Source organism: Gracilinanus agilis, chromosome 1 (genome assembly GCF_016433145.1).
Source record: "Gracilinanus agilis isolate LMUSP501 chromosome 1, AgileGrace, whole genome shotgun sequence".
In the NCBI taxonomy this organism is placed as follows: Eukaryota; Metazoa; Chordata; class Mammalia; order Didelphimorphia; family Didelphidae; genus Gracilinanus; species Gracilinanus agilis.
In genome coordinates, this window is record NC_058130.1 from 194804394 (window position 1) to 194811815 (window position 7422).

At 39.3% G+C, this 7422-nt stretch overlaps 1 long non-coding RNA gene across 1 annotated transcript; it reads left to right on the plus strand.

Moving 5' to 3' along the window:
• The first annotated feature begins 6 nt into the window (after positions 1 to 6).
• Positions 7 to 4495, plus strand: LOC123231132. The gene is made up of 3 exons (XR_006505100.1): positions 7 to 232; positions 2350 to 2607; positions 4321 to 4495. It is a non-coding gene; the product is annotated as an uncharacterized LOC123231132 (long non-coding RNA).
• The last annotated feature ends 2927 nt before the right edge of the window (positions 4496 to 7422 follow it).

The following is a 7422-nucleotide window of genomic DNA, read 5'->3' on the forward strand; positions in this document are numbered from 1 at the left end:
ATTTAGCAGCTTTTCAAACCATTATAGGATTGCTTTAAATAAGTCTGAAGACGTTTGCTCTGGACAGCATTAATGTACCATCTGAGATTCCTGCCAGGAGAAGACTGTCGGGGCTGTCAAAGCAAGCAACAGGAGATTCTCAACAGAAAATTATTATTTTTAGGTAGGGGGCAGAGTAACAGCATGGAGTATTTTGAAATCAACACTTGAGCATTTGGAGAACTGGAGAAAGGTATTCATATTTTCCCTTTTTATGAGACCCTTTAAAGTACAAAGTAGATTCTATATTTCCCTCCCTCATCCCCTCTCCTAATATAGATACATTATTTGATGGATTAGGTTTCCAACATTGAGTTCTGTTAACAATTGAAGTTGGTATTTAAATAGCTAACCTTTGCATAGCGCTTTAAGGTCTACAAAGTACTTTACATATATTATCTTATTTGATTCTTTACAACAGTTCTGTGAATATTGTGATCCCCATTTTACAGATGAGGAAAACTAAGGCTCAGAAATGTCAAATGATTTGTTTTTATTTACCCAGCTAGTTTTTTGCAGAGGCAACATTTGAACTGAGGTCTTCCTAACTCCAAGTCTGGGTCTCTTCTCTAAAACACTTTGCCTCTCAAGATGTTCCTATCACCTCTTGACTTATTCTGTTTAGTTGCCCAAAGTAATGGCTGAATTACTTTCTCAGAATGAGATCTAGCATTGGTAAGCTATTTCAGACAAGTGACTTACTCTCCTGGACCCTTATTTCCTCGTTTCTATGTAAGAAAATGGGGAGCCAGGTGGTACAATGGATAGTGTGATGGACCTGAAGTCAGGAAGTTATCTTCATGAATCCAAATCCAGCCTCTGACACTTCTTAGCTGTGTGACCTAGAACAAATCACTTAACCCAGTTTGCTGACAAATTCCTCAGGAGCTAGAGCTAGAAATGAGCTAGAAAATGAGCTAGAGAAGGAAATGGCGAATTGCTTCAGTCTCTTTGCCAAGAAAACCCCAAATGGGGTTTTTTAGGCATGATTGAAAAAGGACCAAACAACAAACTGCAAGGAAATAGTGAGAATTTGTGCCAGCCAGAAGTCAAGGGCTTTGTTATGAAGACATGTAGAGATAGGAAGGTGGAATGAAATGACTTGTGTTCTTTATGTCCTTTATGCATGTTCGCTGGGCCAGATTTTCTCTGGGTCATGCTCTTCCCCACTGGTAGTGTGGAAATCTGAACATTTTTGTTCCCTACAAAGAATTGGAAATTGAGGGGATGTCCATCCATTGGGGAATGGCTGACAAATTGTGGTATGTGTTGGTGATGGAATACTATTGAGCAATAAGAAATGATAAGCAAGATGATTTCAGGAAAAGCTGGAAAGATCTGCAGGAACTGAGGCAGAATGAAATAAGCAGAAATGGAAGAGTGTTGTACACAATAAAAGCAATATTGGATGATGGTTTTCTGTGAAAACTTGGCTACTCTCAACAATGCAATGATCTGAGACAATCGTGAAGGACTTATGACGGGGAATGCCGTCCACCTCCAGAAAAAAGAATTGTCAGAGCCTTCTTTCATATCAGTGTATTTAGGTTTTATTTTGGGGTTTTGATTACGTATGACTTTGCTCTTATAACAATGACCAATGTGTGTTTTGCATGACAATAAAAAATAAAATTTAAAAAAGAAAAATGTGGCCTAAATGTAAACAGAGGGGCCTTTCCCTGTTACTTTAATGGCTATGTCATCTGATTAAATGTCTTTTGTTTGACTAATGCAGTCCAGTTAGCTGATGAGAGTAACCACACATGTTGAGGCTTATGTTTTAAGTGAGGATTGATTCACAGAGTGCCTCAAACCTAGGGCAGCTTTTTGGGGGTCTCACGTGTGAGGGCCTAGAACATGCCCCAGCTGCTATGCATGAAATGAGAAAAATAAAACTTTCACTACCCTCAGGGTTGTGAAAAAAAAAAAAAAGCATTTTGGGGACTTTCAAACTACATAAGAGTGAATCGTTTGTTGTGTTAAGCTGGGTAAAAACAAGTGGGGTCAAGGGGTGTTTCTAGAGGGAGCATCTGAGTTCTTCCAGGGATGAAAAGTTTGTCTCCAAAAAAGAGAGAGACACGTAAGGCAAAGGCAGCTCTTAAAAAGTTTTTCTTTTGCCTCAACTTCTCCTAGCAGACCCGAGCTATCTGAAACAGTCTGCGATGGCCAGCAGCAAAGGTTAGTCACTCCTTTGGCACAAGAAAATGAGCTTCCAGGGGATTTGAGGAGAAGCTGTCCTTCCAAGGGGGGTTTGGCCTTGTTTATTTTTTCCTCCTTCATCTTCTCCCCCTCTAACCTGTTTGGTCCTAGGAAACAAAATAATTTTGGTGTGTAAGCTGTCGCCTGGGAGTGGAACAAGATTCTGTCTTATAAACAACAGTCACTGCCAGAGCCCCACGGCGAACCCAAGCCAGGGAACTCTGGCTCTGTTACAAAAATCTCTCTTCAGGCTGGTCAGTGATTACTGAGGAGCAGATTGTCATCCTGAGCAAGTCTGTGTGACAGAACAGGGTGGAGTGGCCGCACAGGCTCGCCTCTGGGGAATGCCTCTCCCTGCCTTCTTTGTAGGTAAGCTTTTAAAAATTCTCAAGCCCCTTGCTATCCTTAGGAGACGAGTGAGTAAAGAGGAGCTCTCCGGAAAAGGACACAGAGCTCACCACTTTTATTTCTGGAGCAGCTTATCCCCAGGGTGATCAGCCTACTTTCCCCCTTGTAAAATCCTGGAGTACTTAAGGGAGCATCATTCCCTCCCCCCTGAAATAACCCTGCCAAGCCAAGCCTTCTCTAATCTAAACCTAATCCTCCTTAAACCTCATCTGACCCAGGCTTCCAAAAGTGCTGCCAGGCTATGATATTTATTTGCCCCCGGGGCCTTTCACGATGTCCTTGTGCCACAGAAATCAGAGGTGGAAGTTTCAGCTGACACCTATTAGGACTTGCTAAATAACAGGGTTGTCAAGACCATGGGAGGTCCAGCATTTGAGGCCAATCTGTTTGTGTACTCCTAGCTCAAGTAAGGACAGAGCATCTAAAGAAAACAGGCTCTGGGCACAGTTGAATGTCAGGCCAAGTTGTTCATTAGCCAGTGGCAGATCTGTATTCCCCAGCCCTCCTTCCCCAGCCCCAGCAGCTATTCCACACCACTTGGGCCTGCCAACAACAACTTGCCCCAGAGGAAGTAACCAGGGGCAAGGTGTGCAGCTGTCATGCCTTGCACATGTCCTAGGCAGGGCATTAGATTTAGTCCGTGGCCATTTTCCATTGTTGATCCTCTTGATCTTCAGAGGTCATTTTCTGTAACCAGGAAAGTTTGTTTGTTTTTTTTATTTGACTTCCCTTTCATCGTTGGATAAAATTGTACCTCCTTATATTCATCTAGATCCCCGCTGGCATATCACTAAATCTTAGCATCTTCGGATCCTAGTCTGAGAGCCAGAAGGAAACCTAAAAGGCATCTGGTCCAGCCCCCTAAGTTTATAAATGAGAAGTTTGAAGGACAGAGAGATTAAGTAACTTGTCCAAAACGAGATGGGTAAAATTACTGGCAGAGGCAAAATTTGAACCCAAGTCTTCTGACTCCAAATTCAGTGTTTTCTTGGATTATCATTAAATTATGAATTTTAAATGTTACCTTTTTTAATGAGGAAGGAAAAAAAGCAAATTAATTATATAGTCTGAGGAGGGGAGGTGTATTTACTTAAGGATATTAGTCAGCTAAAAATTCAAAACAAGTCAAGAGTGTGGCATGGCTGCCAAAAAAGCTAATATAATCTTAGGCTGCATTAACAGAAATATGGTTTCAGATTGTTGCATGGGGTATCAGTAACAGACAAGTAGCAAGAAGATGATGACTACGCTTTATTACTGCTGACCTATTCTAGAAGTCACTCCAGTACAGACTATAGAAAATGAGATTCTGAGCTGCTAAAGGGCAGACCTTAGAGATCATTTAGCTAAACCTCTCATTTTACAGAGGAAACTAAGTCTCAAAGAAGTGGAGAAACTTGCTTAAGGTTACGTAGGTAGGAAGTATCAAGCTAGGTCTTCTAACTTCAAATCTCTCATATACACACATACATATATGTATATATGTATACATATATAAACATAAATGACACTCAAAAACACTAAGACACTTAAAAAGAGAATAATAAACGGTGCCACCAACCCCCTAACATACAAGCGAGACAAAATAATCATCTTACTGTTTGAAATACTCAGACTACATCTGGAGTATTTAGTGGTTCATCCTGGGTATCATTTTCATCATTTTGTTTTTAGGAGGAACACTGATGAACAAGAACATGCCCAGAGGAAGACAACCAGTAATTATGATGGGTCTAGAAACCATGCTGTACGAAGAAAAGCTGAAGAAACTGGGATTGTTTATCCTGAAGAAGAAAGAAGATTGCCTGATAGCTGTCTTCAATTAAAGAGATTATGCAGGGGTTCTTAACCTGGGGTCCTCAGACCTTTTATTAGACTTGTTATTATTTTGGTTACTGTATTTCCATATACATGGTTTCCTTTGTAATATGATGCATTTTATTTTATACATTTAAAAACATTATTTTAAGGAATCCATCGGCTTCACCAGACTGCCAAAAGGGATCCATGGAAGACTTACATGGACTGATTGCAAACTGAAGTGAGCAGAACCAGGAGAATGTTGCACACCATGACAGCAATGTTTTATGATGATCAGCTGTAAATGACTATCTGTTCTCAGCAATACAGTGATCCAAGACAATTCTAAAGGACTCATGATGAAAAATACTATCTACCTCCAGAGAAAGAACTGATGAAGTTTGAATGCAGATAGAAGTATACCATTTTTCACTAAATTTTCTTCATTTTCTATATGTGCTTTGGCCACCACAAAACTAATATGGAAATATGTTTTGCATGATCACACATACATAACCCATATTGAATTGCTTAATGTCTTGGGGTGGGGGGGGGAGAGAATTTGGAACTCATAATGTTAGAAAAATGTGTGAAGTAAATATTTAGGAAACCTCCATTCATTCCAGCTTTGATCCTGAGCACCACAGAGGTGGATCACAGGCATCAGAGTTACCTGTCTGACCCCTGAGGCTCTTGTCCTAGCACAGCCAGGGCAACATGGCCACGGAGGGAGGAACATGTTTGATTTAAAAAGCAAGGGCAGGAAGGAGAGTGGCCTTTTTGCTTCCACACCTGTCAGTGGGCTGGCTTATCTCTTGATCTCTGGTAAACTGCAATGTGGAAGGGACTGCTCAGGGCTGGAATCCAGGATCTAAGCAAGCTGCAATGTGGAAGGGACTGCTCCAGGCTGGAATCTAGGACCTAATCTTACTTTCAGTTAGAAAGGCTGAGATCTCTCTCTCTCTCTCTCTCTCTCTCTCTCTCTCTCTCTCTCTCTCTCTCTCTCCCTCCCTCCCTCCCTTCTCTTTTTCTCATTAGGTAATAAAATCTATCCTGGAAATAAACATTTTGAAAGCATGGAAGAATTAATTTCCAAAATATTGTAAAGAAAGGGAGAAAAAGATAAAAAAGAGTGTAGGTGGTATCATTACCTAAAAAAAAAAAAAAGAGTCCTAAGAAGACATTAGTAACTATTGACCTATATATCTATTGTCTCATATCTATCAAATATTTATGAGAATGATCAATGCAAACACTGAGGGTCCATTTCATGAAAACATGAAAAGAGAACAAACTGGCTTATGTAGACAATTTTCTATACCAGACCACATCTTCACAGCCATATGACTCACTGTGAGTTTGCCTAAAATATAACTTCCATCGTGTCTATTGTTTATTGATTCAGAAGAATGAAATTCAGCCTTAGAAGTTCATCCCCAACAAGGTATATCCCACATGTATGTTAACATTACATAAGATTTCACTGTTATTATACAGATAACTTTGTTCAATAATCCTTTGAGGATCAACATCAAATGACACATAAAACATATATCCAACCAGTTGTCTATCAGTGTCATGTAGTATGTTCTTCAAGGAATTCAAAACAAAGATAGTCTCCAAATGCTACAAATCACAGATGACATTGTCTAAAATGCATTGATTCCCGAAACATTACAAAATTTCTTCAATGAATGCCATAGTTTGGTGAAAGAGATTGGATAACCATTTACACTAAAAACAAAACCAAGGTAGATGAAAAACATATTGTCCAGATTCTAACCTGCAGTAGGATAGCTCATTGAATATGACTATAACTATCTTTGATAGGCACAGTAGAGGTTCCTGAATATATGAACTGAGTATAAAATGGAAGGGATTAAAAAGAGAGATGGCTAGACCATAATTTCATTTAATAACACACTGTATTTGGGAAATCGTTCTGTACTCTCAATGATTCCAAGTTACTTTCTGCCACAAAATCCTACCTTTTCGATGCCACAATTCTCCAAGAGATGCTACATGGCTGTGAATGATGGCATGCCATAATGAGGGAATGACAAAATGACAAAAATTGCAGGTGATCCAAAAAAGCAATAGAAAAATGGATGTTGTATATTATTCATGAGGAACTGTGCATAAAATGACATAAAAGGCATCATTGAGGATATATATGATTAGGTAAAGCATATGGACAAAGCAATTCATGCAGTGAGAGTGAGGGGATGGACACCTTCTGAATGACTTTAGACAAGTCACTTAAACTCCTTGGTCCTCAGTTTCCTCCTCTATAGAATGGAGGGGGGGGGTTGGACAAGATGGTCTTTGAAATCTCTCCTAGGTCTAAATTCATGATCCTATGATATTATTACACTCGTACCCTCAAAATATTAAAAGAATTCAAAGAAGGTCTCATGCACATTTGGTGCATTTTGTCAATTACAATAAAGAAGAAAGTGTGGGAAAATAGATGACATGTTTGTGAATCTGAACTCTGTTTTGTAAAGTTACCATTGCCTAAAAAATCCTGGTCAAATCAATTTACCTCAAAATAACATGATCATATAATTAAAATTCAAAGCATGTCTTGGGAATAAAGGCCAAGGCTATGTTATTTAAAAAAAAAAAAACAAAAAACAGAAACTGCTAGGTATCTCAGGGATTGAGAGCCAGTCCTAGAGATGGGAGATCCTGGGTTCAAATCTGATCTCAGACACTTCCTAGCTGTGTGACTGGGCAAGTCACTTAACCACCATTGCCTAATCCTTACCGCTCTTCCACCTTAGAACAAATTCATAGTATTGATTCTAAGAGAGAAAGTAAGGGTTTAAAAAAAAAAAAAGCGCACACACTAACACACACTACCTCCATATCTATATGGCTGAAGACCAGTGTTTCAGGAAAATAAACTTTATCAAATAATAAAAATCAATGTTAGTTTCTTTGGACCAGGAGAGAACTGATTATGAATTAAAA